The sequence below is a fragment of the Gymnoscopelus braueri genome, assembly GCF_963280865.1.
Source record: "Gymnoscopelus braueri genome assembly, chromosome: 5".
In the NCBI taxonomy this organism is placed as follows: domain Eukaryota; kingdom Metazoa; phylum Chordata; class Actinopteri; order Myctophiformes; family Myctophidae; genus Gymnoscopelus; species Gymnoscopelus braueri.
The window spans coordinates 56,233,259-56,248,693 of record NC_137606.1 but is presented as its reverse complement, the minus strand read 5'-3'; the positions used below and the strand labels follow the sequence as shown (position 1 = coordinate 56,248,693).

Sequence of the window (15,435 nt, the reverse complement as noted above, 5' to 3'; positions counted from 1 at the left end):
TACTTGAGTATTTCCAATACTTTTACTACTCCACTACATCTCAGAGGCAAATATTGTACTTTTACTCCACTACATTTACTGGAAAACTTTAGTTACTAGTTACTTTTCAGATATAAATTATCATATAATGAAACATACATTAACCACTTTAAACCTATTTTATACCTACTGTAGGCTATTTGAAAATAGCCGATCTACAGGCTCACAACGCGTCGCTGTGAGCTTGTAGATCTGCTATTTTCAAATATTTAGTACTTTTACTTTTGGTACTTTAAGTACATTTTGATGCCAATACTTTTGTACTTTTACTCAAGTAATTTTTTTATTCTGGACTTTTACTTGTAACAGAGTATTTCTATATTGCAGTATTGGTACTTTTACTTAAGTAAAGAATTTGAGTACTTTTTCCACCACTGGTCCCTAGCATCATCTCTCTGCATCCATCACTGCCTCCCCGACCACCATGCATCCCCATCCCCCACACCGTGGCTGTTCTAGTGTGTGTGTGTGTGTGTGTGTGTGTGTAGTCTCTGCTGCGTGTTCCTTCCTAGCAGCGTCGCAGCACAGCCACAGCTTTGCCCCTGGAACGCTGCTCTCTCCCCATCATCATCAGATCAGATCTGCAACGTAGCGAGGAGGCAGAGAGAGAGAGAGAGAGAGAACAGAAAAGACACCACTAACGAGACCTTTTAACAAACAAGACAAGAGACACACCGAGAATAACACAAAGGAATCTCTTCGTACGGTAAGTCCTGTACGGGATGTCAGCGATGTAAAGGAATGAGTTTGATACTCGGTGGTGGTCGTTTTGAGTGTGTGTGTGTGTGTGTGTGTGTGTGTGTGTGTGTGTGTGTGTGTGTGTGTGTGTGTGTGTGTGTGTGTGTGTGTGTGTGTGTGTGTGTGTGTGTGTGTGTGTGTGTGTGTGTGTGTGTGTGTGTCCCCTCTATCTGTATCCCTTCAATTGTCCTCCGTTCGGTAGCTAGCTAACAGCGGTTAGCTTGGTAGCTTAGCCTATCCTAGCAGCGCACATAGTACATTATTATTTAACCGGTGCTTATTGTTGCTCGTCATCATAACTGTCACATTGCCCACTTTAGTCGTTATGGTTGACCAGCTTGTCAAAGAAGTTCCGGTCGTTTCCTTCACTGACAGAGCCGGCTGGCAGGATTTGTTGCTAAAGCTGAAGCTAAGCTAATCTCGGGTTAGCTTCAGTAATGAACGGTTAGCTGTCTGGGCTGACTGTAGCAGCGCGTGCAGCAGAGCAGACACACACACACACACACACACACACACACACACACACACACACACACACACACACACACACACACACACACACACACACACACACACACACACACACACACATACACACACAGAGAGAAAGAGAGAGAGAGTGATGCAGAGACGCTATAGCGGTAACCGGAACTCTCGCCCCAAAACACTCTTGCCCCTATTTTACAATTACCTTCTAGCGGCGCTTGCATTCTTGTATTTGTTTTACCCAGGATAAGGTTAGGACTAAGTTTAGGGTTAGACATAGTTTTTACAGAGGTTAAGTTTAGGAATAAGCAGTGGTGGAAAGTAATTAAGTACATTTACTTAAGTACTGTACTTAAGTACAATTTGGAGGTATTTGTACTTCTAATTTCCAATACTTTTACTTCTACTCCACTACATCTCAGAGGCAAATATTGTACTTTTACTCCACTACAATTATTTGAGAACTTTAGTTACTTTTCAGATATAAATTATGATATTATGAAAAATACATTTACCACTTTAGCCCTGTTTTATACATAGGCTATTTGAAAATAGACGATCTTCAAGCTCACAACGAGCTTGTAGATCTGCTATTTTCAAATATTTAGTACTTTTACTTTTGGTACTTTAAGTACATTTTGATGCCAATACTTTTGTACTTTTACTCAAGTAAAATTTTAATTCTGGACTTTTACTTGTAACAGAGTATTTTTATATTGCAGTATTGGTACTTTTACTTAAGTAAAGAATTTGAGTACTTTTTCCAACACTGGGAATAAGTTTAGGTTTAGGCATAGTTTTTACAGAGGTTACGTTTAGGAATAAGGTTGGGTTTAGGCATAGTTTTACTGAGGTTCAGTGGTGTAAAAAGTACTCAAATTCTTTACTTAAGTAAAAGTACCAATACTGCAATATAAAAATACTCCGTTACAAGTAAAAGTCCAGAATTAAAAATTGACTTGAGTAAAAGTACAAAAGTATTGGCATCAACATGTACTTAAAGTACCAAAAGTAAAAGTACAAAATATTTGAAAATAGCAGATCTACAAGCTCACAACGCGTCACGATGCGACGCGTTGTGAGCTTGTAGATCGGCTATTTTCAAATAGCCTAGGTATAAAACAGGGCTAAAGTGGTTTATGTATGTTTCATAATGTAATGAGTTTAGGCATAGTTTTACTGAGGTTACATTTAGGAATAAGGTTAGATTCAGGCATAGTTTACTGAGGTCACGTTTAGGAATACCAGGCGGATTAGACCCGGGGGGGCGACTGTGTTTCGGGGCGAGCGTTTTGGCACTCGCTACAGCGGGTTAGCGAACAAAGCTAAATGCTATCTAACACCCACTGTCTTATTATTAACCACATGAACCCTGGCAGCAGGGGCACGTTGTCATCATAATAGGCGAACATTCGGCGAAAGTGGGTAAACATTCGGGCGAAAAGAGGCAACCGTTTTATTTGGCACAGACGGTTCGGCGGAGATTATAGTTATAGCCGATCTGACAAAGCGAGCCCGATCTTCCGCCGCACCGTAGCACGTTATTTGACATGTTTGTGGGCTTGTAGATCGGATTTTTCTCTTATTTGACGTAGGCTACGATGAAGGATAATTGGGCTTTAAGTGCTTTAATTGATCATATTTACACTCAGTCGCACGAAGCCGTTTAGCTCGACGACATGACGTGTTTTCAACTACGGGACAATAAGTGCCGACAGGCTTATTGTTTTATTCACATGTTGAAAATATGCCTTTTTTTTATTGAGCGACACTTGTGTGTCTAAAAGGATCGAACGAGGAAATGCTTTGTAATGATCTGGATCTGGATATGAATGTGTTTTTTGCTTCGGAACGGTCATGTAACGTTCATGTTGCAGCAGAAACACAGTGTGTGTGTGTGTGTGTGTGTGTGTGTGTGTGTGTGTGTGTGTGTGTGGTGGCATGGACCTGCCTCTCAGCAGCAGCACAGCTCAGTTGTTATCTACATATCAGTGGGCTTTTTCAAAATGGTGTCGGATAGGAGCTTGTGTTTCAATGTGGGACCGTTTCTGTCCCACCCAAACCCAGACCTAAACCATGGCTGTACTGTTGGGCTGCTCCTTATCTCTGGAATGTGAATGAATGCCAGTCTGATGGACGTGCAGTTGGACGTCCCCCCCCCCCCCCCAACCCATTTAGAATTATAATAGGCTTATATATACCGGGTAAATATAGGCTCACTGTGGCATCTCCATGTCAAGGACCACCAAATTGTATTGTATTTGGCCGCAGACGCAGAGTCGCAGACCCCCATCTGAAAAGATCTTGTGCCCGGCAGGGACTCCCATAACCCTTTAAGACCTGAGGCGATTCTTAAAAAAAATGTAAATCCTAACAGTTTTTTGAAAAAAAATCTAAAACTTTTTTTTTCAAGATTTTTCAAAAATAGCAGATCTACAAGCTCGTAGCGCGGCACTCGGTGCCGCGCTATGAGCTTGTATATCTGCTATTTTTGAATAGCCAAAGACATCTAAAGTGACACATATGCGTTCCAGATAAATATTCTCTCTATTTCTCTATCTACCTGCTCACAAATCATTGCCCGTTGGTGCCACATTCTAACCTTGTAGATTGCTCTAAGTGACTTCCTCATTCTGCTCGGGACCCCCTGGAAGCTCCTCAATGACCCCGCCTGGGAGTCCCCGGACCCCACTTTTGAGAACCAGTGTACTAGTGGATCCCTGTATGGTAGCACATATTACCAGCAATAGGAATCACATTTAATCACAATTGTGTTGAGGAATGTTTCTCAGACATGAGTCATCTAGACAAGTGGAAAGAATGCTATGTAGTGAGGTCTCAGTCAATAGCCAACAGATCTTCTTGCTCTCAATTGCCAATAGGTAGAACATATTTTAATGGAACCCATATATTTATTTATTATGCCAAAAGATGTGGTTTGGGTGAATAATACATGGCGTAGTTGGAAATCCAGTTAGTAAAAGGCACACTCTAAGGCTGTTTTAGTATAGCTGCTGAGGGTACGAGCATTTCATAATATTCTGCTTTAGCACCGGTTACAGAACTACAAAGAATTACTTAGAATAAAAAAATATTAGATTTCACATTGAAATGTCTGCCAAATCAAATCTAGTGTGATATTTTAAAGCCCCGGGCTACAGTTAATGCTTCCACAGAAGCCCCAGTGTGCATTGGTGTGGGTTGCATTGCGTGCAGTCTATGTTGTTGAATGGTGGGCTGGACAATGGCAGCCATAAAACTGTCAGACCAGAGAAAGGCTGGAGTCACTTCATGTTCCAGACCCAGCAGTTCTGCTACAGATGCTGCATGTCTTTCCAGCACTTCATTCCCTTGTGGTTTTGGACCAGTTAATGAGTTGCTCATCACAGATCAATGAACCAAGTGCTCCTAAGATGATTTCCAGATGTGATGTCGTTTGGCCATCTTGGCACGTATCATATTCAGTCAGTCAGTCAAATGCAGGCAAAGCCCCTTCCCACTGACAAGAGCAGATGTTGACATTGTGTTTGTTCATTTGGGACAGGTAAGGGTGTCAAACAAAGGATTTGGCATTCGGTTTAGATGATCAATTTCAGCACTGGAATAGGTGATTATTATCATATCATGTATTTACCTGTCTCTTTGTTGTGTATTTATTTGCTTTCGCTACTGGCACTCCCACCCAAAGCAGGGAGAGTTGTGTTGGTGAGCAATTTACCAGTAGTTGTTGTTATCTGCAGTTGTAAGTACGATTACTGTGAAATATCTCTGCATCAGAGGGGTTGAGCTGGGGATGAGTCATCAATATGCTGTCAGAAAGCAGACCTTGTAAATCCTAACTGAACAGGTTACTGATTGTTGTCAGACTCAGCACCCATCGTTGTGTGTGTGTGTGTGTGTGTGTGTACCCTTTTCATGTATGTGTGTGCATGCCGACAGTGGCACGTGAGAGATGTAACAGGCAATAGATAACCAGGATGAATGGTGTGAGGTCAGGTCCTCCTAAAACCTTCAACTGTCTGTCAGTCACATATATTAGGTGTCATTGCTGGCTGTAATTGCATTCATTATATGGACATTTTGATGTAAGGTGGACATACTGTAGTTAATTTGTGTAGTAGTGTTAATTTGTGTTGTAGTGATGTGTAGTATTTTGCATAATACTACGCATAGCAGTGGGGTATACTATTCACTATTCATTGAGGTGCCAGCTGTCCGTATGTTTTTAGGTTTTCATTACAACCCAATATGTGATTTTACTAATTAGTTTAGCTATTAGTGTTACTAATTAGTCAAAAGATTACACTAAAGATATGAATGTTGGATTGGAATGAAAACCCAAATTAACCCTGTGGTGCATACTTGAATATGTAGTTTAAAGTGCAGTAATGTTTGGCATTCTCAGCTATTGTGTTTATGTTCCGATGCATGTAAAAACACAGCGTCCCAGTATGATTATGGTTGCCTAGTTGTTACATAATCAGTTTAGCAGTCAAAGTGTAGATGGAGTGAAGGACAATAAGTTCAAAATCAAAAATCTATATTTTTAACCAAATATCTATATTTTTAACCAAATATCTCTATCAATATTGTGACGATATTATGTGAATGACTATTGGTGCTTTCACAAAATACTTACACAGTGACACACTAAAGGCCCACGCATGCTACCAAATGAGGTGGTCACCCTATCACCTTTTAGGTGATAGAGAGAGCGCTCTCTATGATAGAGAGAGCTCTCTCTATCACCACCGCGGTGATAAGGTGACCACTGAAAATGGTAGCATGCGCCCCCCTTAAGGTGGGTAAAAAGAGCACCTAGAAAAGTCATGTAAGTTCAGAATATTCCATAACTTTTACTGTAGCCTAATTCAGCCTTCAAAACCAGGAAAAGACAACACTTACATCATATCACAATCCAAAATCCCATATAATATCTAGTCTCATTTCACAATCAATATAATATTGATATATTGCCCAGGCCTAAAATTAACATAATAAGGCATTTGGTGCGTTTACTTTAGTTATAATACCATAATGCCTAGTGGCTCTCGTCTGAGTCGTCTCCATACCAATTTTTGCCGAAAGTAATGTTCAAGAAGGCAAGTTCTGATTTACCTGTTTCATTAAAAAAGTGCCCACAAACAACTTTGAATAATTTCACCAAAAAGATATTTGCCTACATAACAAGAGGATGAGGAATAATGGAATCCCTATTCTGGTTATGTCATAATAGGTGAACATTGGTGAACAAAATAAACAAACATTGATGTTGTAGATCGGCTATTTTCAGCAAAGTATATAGGGTTTATATTAGTAAACCACTAACTGCTTCCAGCCCTTATGGTATATTATAAATCCACTCATTAAGCAACACAATGATGTTTTTGCGTGATGTGTATAGAATGTCTGAATTGCAGAATCAAGATTTGATCACAAATGCAGCATCTGTCCTCTGTGTCTGTGAAACAATCAAAGCCCCCAGCTACACAGAACATGCAATGTTGTCAATAGGGAGGTGGGTGGAACTGGAACCCCTTTGTTGTAATACTTAACAAGGTGTAAGCCAAGGTGGATTTTACCAGTAGTAGTCCCATCCTGCACTTCATTGAGTCACATTTGAACTCGTTAGCATTAGCCATCTTGAATGCAAATGTATATGTTGTAATCACTGTTGTCCAGAGAAACCCATTAATAAACTTGGAGACAAATAAGAATTCCTACAAGCTATTACATGTGCTCAATGCCAACTAACAGCATTTATTCACGGGCAAATTAAAGCAGGCTATTAAAGGTGTGTATTAATTAGCAAATCCCAAATAAGGCCGTAACAGGGATCTGAGTCAGTATTCTCACTATGTGCATGTAAACATTGACCACCACCACCACTGATAGAGTATGTAATTGGTATGATAAGGTTAATTTAAGCACATGCTCTATGATTTATGCAAGGTGGAGAACATGGATGGAATCACAGAACGAGGACAGAAAAACTGATTTCATATAGCCTACTGACATGGAATTGTGCAGAATTTGGAGATTTGACGGATATGTAAGAAATATTTTAATATATAAGAGCCATCCATCTCACTCCTTAGCAGCAATCCTGTTTTGTCATATTAAGGTGTGTGTGTGTGAGTGAGTGTATTGCAACTGTACCAGTGTGCACATGCCTGTAATCACAGGATGGAGAAGGAAAATGCCAAAGCGACCAGCAACAGAGAAGCCATCAACCAACAAAAAAAACTAAGAAGCACAGCATTTATTAAGGCCAGCATTAATTTAGGGCAGAACATTATCCACATTATTTTGATAAATGGGTAAAATTCCATCCTGGCACGTATATGTAGCAATTAAAAAATGGTGGTGCTATTAGATGATGCTGTTCAGGTGATGGTTAAGTTAAGGTATGGGGTTTCATGTGATCAACCACTTAAACCATATACTTACTAGTTGACCGGACTCTTTACTAGGCCCCCTCCTGTTTTCACTCTACACTAAATATCTTCACCAGAAATAGCTGATCTACAAGCTCAGTTATGATATTTCCTATAATGTGTGTGTGTGTGTGTGTGTGTGTGTGTGTGTGTGTGTGTGTGTGTGTGTGTGTGTGTGTGTGTGTGTGTGTGTGTGTGTGTGTGTGTGTGTGTGTGTGTGTGTGTGTGTGTGTGTGTGTGTGTGTGTGTGTGTGTGTGTGTGTGTTGTATTAAAGCAGCAGCAACTATGTCTTTATAAAATAGTTGCCTTGTTGCCAATTAATTTGATTATCAATTAGTTACATGAAACATGGCCAACCTCCAACTTGCATAGTTTCCCCCCATAGTTTCTGTGCAGCTTGCAGTTGGTAATACAACTGTGTAAATACATAATAAATGTGGTAGAACTGTGTGTGTGACCAACATCTTCAAAGTGAAGAAGCACTGAACACATTTTGTTGCCGTCGGTTAGAAACATTGTATCTCCATAATTCATATTTTTTTCCCGGAAATGAACAAGAGTATATAAGGGTCCCGCACAAAAGCAGTGAAAATAGATGATCTACGAGCTCACAACGTGCTACATCGTGACACATTGTAGTAGATCAGCTATTTTTGCCAATTTCTGAAAGTGAAAGTGGTCAAATCTGTCTGTTTTATACATATTTAACCAATGAAAAGTATTAACAAGAGCTTGTGACTAATAACAGCATCGCATCCATTGTAACACTTGTTCTGTTTTTCCCCCCATTTCCTGCAAAGAAACGGTTTAGGACATGCAAGGTTTCCACCTGCTGAGTTCCAGCCAGTGCAATACTGTCACTTAACCCATTAAGACCGGGGAAATCTTTTGGCTATTCAAAAATAGCACATCTACAAGCTCATAGCGCGGCACAGAGGGCCGCGCCACGAGCTTGCTATTTTTAAAAGATCCTGTAAATTTGTGCAAATCTTTGAATATATATATATATATTTTTTTTTAAAGCAAACATTTGTAACTCAAATCTTTGCGTCTGGGGGTCCCTGGAACGAAATATTTGACAAATGTTCGCTTTAAAATATATATATTCAAAGATTTGCACAAATGTTCTCGATTTCTCACTCTGTGCCGCGCTATGAGCTTGTAGATCTGCTCCTTTTTTGAACAGCCAAAAGTATAAAATATTGGCTTTAGCTCAAATCTAAAAAGGACACTGATGCCGTACCCGGATTGAATGGGTTAATCCAGTGTGTGTGGAAGCCCTAAGGTGTGTGACAGGAGAGATGTCTTTATAGCCAGGGAAGAAGTGAGATGCTGTCCCTCAGTGCATTGGAGCTCAGTGCCCTAGATCTAAAATAGCCCAGGAGCAGTACAGTGCCACTTGCTGCAGGCAGGGTAGACTTGAATGGGAGGGGAAAAAAAGAGGCCTTTTGATTTCATCAAGTTGTCCTTGGATTTACCTTTCAGTTTAGATCAGTGATTCTGTAGCCTCGTTCTCAGCCTCACTCGTTCTGCCAAGAGAAAAGCCTCGTCACGACCTAAAGCATTGAGTGTCTATAGACGAATCCACAGACGCGCTTGCCTGTAGCTGCCTGAAGGCGGCCATTGCTGCGGTGTCGTGGTGCGGAGCGTTGACAACGCAGCCTATGGCTGCCTACAGGCAGCGCGTCTGTGGATTCGTCTATAGGGGCAGGACTTCCGTCATACGTATTTCCCCCCGGAAACAATATTTTTCGACCAATCGCAACACTCGTTTCATTCACGGAGAATGTAAACCGATTTGTAAGGCGTCAACGTCATTTCCTTTGGGCGGTACTTCTGCCAAATTCTGGTACTTCCGTTTAGACACTCAACCGGCCAGGTCTTGATTCTGTGGGCCTTGAGGATGTTGCAAATAGGCCCCCCAAGTAATTGGCAAAACACCTAAGATTGCAATTATAATGTAACATTAATATTTCAAAACATTTTGTAAAAGAAATGTTGTGTTGTTTTAGTCTTTAAACTGTAAAAAGTGGGTTTTCGTTGCTTGTAGTTTAACCTATTAAGATCGGGAACGCATCTGTGTCATTTTAGATTTCTTTGGCTATTCAAAAATAGCAGATATACACACTCGTAGATCTGCTATTTTTTTGAAAAATCATAAAAATGTGTGCAAATCTTGAATATATATATATATATATATAATTTTTAAGCGCATTTGTAACTCAAATCTTTGCTTTTCTGGGGGTCTTAATGGGTTAAAGTAAAATAAATTCCGTTTGTCCAAGCTGGAACACAATCGATTGGTTGATCATCATAAAAATGAAAATGCACATGGCCCACCCATCTCTCCACAGATTTCTTTGGTTATTCAAAAATAGCAGATATACAAGCTCATAGCGCGGCACCGAGTGCCGTGCTATGAGCTTGTAGATCTGCTATTTTAGAAAAATCTTGAAACATTTTTTTTTCTCCAAAAAACTGTTAGGATTTAGAAAGCATTTTTAAGCCTCAGGTCTTAATGGGTTAAGTGGTCAGATGGGTGGACCGGGAAATGCTTTTGAGATTTTCAAGTGGGGCCCTTGTTCCAGATGTGATCGAGATAATTAGTTTTGATAAAAGCTTCGGGTTGGGGTTTGCAGAACTTCACACTTGATCAATCTGAGTCCACTTGTCTAATCTGAATCTGTTAAAATCCCTTTTCAACATGTATGGGTAAAGTGACGATGGACAGAGCACAGAAAACGACGTCTCTGTATCCGTGGTTTGGATAGTTTGGCCGGGGAGGCGGGGACCCCTAGGGGTCCTCGAGGGGGTTTCAGGGGGTCCCCAGGAAAATGTGTTTTATATAGCACAAAAATCTGTTTACCTGCTTTGACTCTTATTTTATTCTTCAACTATTCAAAAATAGCTGATCTACAAGGACCTACCGGAGACTCCTCCAGTCTTCCCCAATGACAAAGTCTCTGACATGAATGACAGAATTCTGAATCTTGTCGCTGAACACCCAACGGTGAAAACCCTGATTTTGCACGTTGGCACATGTGATACAGAGGACAAACAGTCAGAAATCCTAAAACGGAATTTCACTGCCTTATTCAGCAAAATCAGCTCACTTGATGTGAAGGTGTGCATCAGCGGCCCAATACCACCTACAAGAGGCGGCGATGAACGTTTCAGTAGACTGTCTGCACTGAGCAAATGGCTTTCAACTACGTGCACCAACAAATCTGTACATTTTATTGACAATTTCAATTTTTTTTGGGATAGAAGACACCTATTTTCCTCGGATGGGCTTAAATTGAACAAGCTGGGAGCAAAATTGTTCATGTCTAACCTTTTCTATAATGTTCCTATGTCTTCACCAAGCTCTCCCAAGGCCAGAGCACAAGATTCCATAACAACAGATAGTGCTCTGTTATCTGCTACCGCTGCTGAAAAACATGAATGGCTTTGTGTAGACGCTACCACACCATCCCCCACCGCTGCTGAGGGGGAGGGGGGCGCCACACCCCCCCCTACCAAGGATGGTGGAACAGCCATAACAAATGAACTCTCTGATAACTCGGAAACAAAAACAAAAGCTGATGACAGCCTGGAGGAGATTGTCGACTCTGATGACAGCCTGGAGGAGATTGTCGACTCTGCAGCCACGGTCTGCAGAGGGTCACGCTGGGAGGGATGGACTCTCGATGAGGAAGATCAACCAACTCTATCACCTTCCTCCTCCTCATCATCATCTTTTTCCCTGTCCCCAATACCCCTTCTGGAGTTCACCAGTAGCATGAACGACTTGATTAAAGAGGGGACTAGAATCACCCCCCAAATCAAACGCCAGGCCCCACAACCATCAACCGTGCCCTGCCCCCCAACCATCCCCCCTCGACGGTTGACGCTGTTGGCACTAGCGATACAGAGGCGCAAGATCAGGAACGAAGAACGTGAAGAACAGCGCAAGAATTGTCCCTACGAATTGTCCCTACGTCTAGAGAATACATTTGACTGCTGAGATAGGCAGGGTCCATTATGCATAGCCAAAATCATGTCTGGGCCCAAGGCTATTTCAGTTAGCCTTGTTGAAAACAAGGTTTACAATATTCCCACTGTTATATCAAATAGAGCCTCCGGGACAAGGAGTGACTTTAAACACTCTGCAAATATAGCAAATTTAACACGCATTCCCTGTAGAGGCAACAGCCAGATAGTTGAATGCCTGAAGCTAAACCTGGCCCTATTTAACATCAGGTCACTTAATGACAAGTCTTCCTCTGTAAATGATATCATCTGTAAAGAGAAACTAGATATTATCTTTTTAACAGAAACTTGGCTTGGATCTGATGGAGCGGTGCCCCTAGCTGCAGCATGCCCACCAAAGTACAGTTTCATTCACTCAGGACGTGAGGGAAAAAGAGGAGGTGGTCTGGCGAATATCTTTTCTGACACTTTAAAATTCAAACCTCTGCCAAACCTCGGCAGTTTTAAATCATTTGAATACCAGGCCACCATATTGGAGAGTCAATCCTCTGTGCTTATGATTAGTATGTATCGACCTCCAAAGTGCAGCAAAGCCTTATTTCTAACAGAAATATCAGAACTTTTATCTATCTGTTCCACTAATTATGACAGAACTCTGATTACTGGAGATGCTAATCTACATGTTGACATTGTTTCGGATGTTGTGGCTATGGGTTTCCTACAGTTACTGCACAACTTTGACTTTATTCAACATGTTGTTGGGCCAACACATAAACATGGCCATACCCTGGACTTGGTGATCACTAAAGGTTTGAATATCACTGTTGACAGTATTATTGATAAGCCCGAACTAACAGACCACTATTTATTGTGTTTTAATATGACTGTCTCTGATCTAGGGAAAAACAATACAGAATATACTATAAAAAAACGTTTTTTTAGCTCATCTGCAGCAAACGAGTTTCCTCGTCATCTGGCGTGTGTGCAGGTGCCCCCCCTACTTGATGCTCCCTCAGTGAATGATATGGTTCAACATTTTAATCTCAAATTAGAGTCAGCTCTCGACATAGTGGCTCCTATGAAAACTAAAAAGAAACTTAACTCTAGAGTAACACCCTGGATCGACGCGCACATGCGCTCACTCAAGAAAGAATGTCGTAAAGCTGAGCGAACTTGGAGAAAAAACAAACTCACTGTCCACCTAGAGATCTTTAAGAAGTCAACAGTGGCCTATAACAAAGCACTGCGCTTGGCAAGGCAGGCATATTTTTCACGCATTATCAATGACAACAAGCAAAATGCCAGAGTCTTATTCTCTACCATTGAACATCTCTTAAACCCCCCCCAGGCTTACAAGGAGTCGCTCCCTGCTTCTAAAGCTAAGTGCGATGAGTTCGCATCCTTTTTTGAAAACAAAATTTTTAGCATTCGAGCTGGTATTATGAATGCTGCTGCTAGCACTGCAAATGCGGCAAATGGTGCATGGTGCAAAAATGTAGATCCCTCCAGAGGAAGCCTAATATCATTCTGCGCAATTAATGAAGAGGAACTCCGTAAAACTATATCACAGATGACATCATCATCTTGCTCACTGGATGTAGTACCCACCCCGTTTCTCAAAGAGGTTTTAGACAGTGTTATTGGAGATATCCTAAGAATTGTAAACAGCTCTCTATTTTCAGGCGTCTTTCCAGACTCACTGAAAACGGCTGTAGTCAGGCCGCTACTCAAGAAACACAACCTTGATCCATTGGTGCTGGGTAATTATAGACCAATCTCAAATCTGCCATTTTTGGGCAAGGTCTTAGAAAAAACTATCTTTCATCAACTGGATGTGTTCCTACAGAACAATAAGGTTCATAACAAATTCCAATCTGGCTTCAGGTTTGTTCTCCCTGTATATACTACCGCTGGGAGAACTCATCGCCGATCACGGAGTGAACTTCCATTTCTATGCTGATGATACCCAGCTGTATCTTTCAGTAGCTCCAGACGACCCCTGCGCTCTAGACCCATTGTTGACCTGTCTGTCCAGTATAAAATGCTGGATGAGTGAGAACTTTCTTAAGCTAAATGAGGATAAAACAGAAGTTCTCATAATTGGCTCCAGTGAGCAGAGAGAATCAATAACAAGTAGACTTGGTAACCTGGCTGTAGAAAGTAACACCACAGTAAAGAACCTGGGGGTGATTATCGATTCTGAATTGAATTTCAATACACACATTAATCATGTCACCAAGATTGCTTTCTTTCATCTTAGAAATATTGCACGAATTAGAGACTATCTGTCGTTAGACGATGCAAAAACGCTGATCCACGCTTTTGTTTTCTCTCGGCTTGATTACTGCAACGCACTCTACTCTGGCCTGCCAAAGAAAACAACTGACAGATTACAACTTGTTCAAAATGCGGCAGCCAGAATTTTAACTAAAACCAGGATGAGAGAACATATCACTCCAGTTCTAGCTTCACTACACTGGCTCCCGGTTGTTTTTAGGATTGATTTTAAAATTCTTTTAATAGTTTATAAAGCTCTAAATGGTCTGGCACCTTCCTACCTCTCCGACTGCCTAGAGAGATATGTTCCAAACCGGGCCCTCAGGTCTTCAAGTGCTGACCTGCTCGAGGTGCCTACAATGACATATAAAAAATACGGTGAAGCAGCATTCTGCTTTTACGGACCGACAGTGTGGAATAAACTCCCATTACACTTAAGACAGGCAGCCTCTGTCGATAGCTTTAAAGCACAGCTCAAGACCTATTACTTCACTCTTGCTTTTAGCTGATTCTTTGGTTGATTTTTAATTCCTCACTGTATTCCCTATTTTAATGTTGTTTTATGCCTTTGCTTTTGTTTTGTGTGAGTGGAAGAGAGAGTCACGGTAGTTAAAAGACAAGAGTCTGATAACTCCATCCGGAGGATTTAGTGAATTATCCTCTGGGGCACGTCGACACGTGGTGGACCCTCCAGGGCAGATCCTTTTGTCTATGTTTAGTCTATATATCTTGTATAACCCCGATATCATTCTCAGGGGTGTACGGTGTGTGGTTTGGATGTGATAAGTTAGCAGATCCCCTGGGCTAGTCCACACGTGGTAAACATGGTGAAAATATATTACTAAGGTGTAATATTACTAAGTCGATAGCTTTAAAGCACAGCTCAAGACCTATTACTTCACTCTTGCTTTTAGCAGATTCTTTGGTTGATTTTTAATTCCTCACTGTATTCCCTATTTTAATGTTGTTTTATGCCTTTGCTTTTGTTTTGTGTGAGTGGAAGAGAGAGTCACGGTAGTTAAAAGACAAGAGTCTGATAACTCCATCCGGAGGATTTAGTGAATTATCCTCTGGGGCACGTCGACACGTGGTGGACCCTCCAGGGCAGATCCTTTTGTCTATGTTTAGTCTATATATCTTGTATAACCCCGATATCATTCTCAGGGGTGTACGGTGTGTGGTTTGGATGTGATAAGTTAGCAGATCCCCTGGGCTAGTCCACACGTGGTAAACATGGTGAAAATATATTACTAAGGTGTAATATTAATAAGTGAAAATATATTACTAAGGTGTAATATTACTAAGTGAAAATATATTACTAAGGTGTAATATTGACAATTGTGTGAAGATATATTACTAAGGTACACAAGGTACACATGTAATATTGGCAATTGTGTGAAGTGTGGATATTTCTTTAGCTGTGTTGTAGAGGACAGTGGTCACTACATTTAAGTTATATCCATTTGTGTTGCAGTTGTGTAGTGG

At 41.0% G+C, this 15,435-nt stretch overlaps 1 protein-coding gene across 6 annotated transcripts in view; it reads left to right on the top strand.

The window, feature by feature from the left end:
* Positions 1-604: 604 nt before the first annotated feature.
* Positions 605-15,435, top strand: part of fam168a (family with sequence similarity 168 member A) — a 49,399-nt gene continuing 34,568 nt past the window's right edge. For 5 of the 6 annotated variants that reach the window (XM_080429595.1, XM_080429594.1, XM_080429593.1 and 2 more), the window contains exon 1: positions 636-745. The gene's annotated coding sequence lies outside the window, so the exon portion shown is untranslated. Of the gene's footprint in view, positions 746-15,435 lie in introns of all 6 variants that reach the window. The other variant, XM_080429596.1, reaches the window with a different exon arrangement.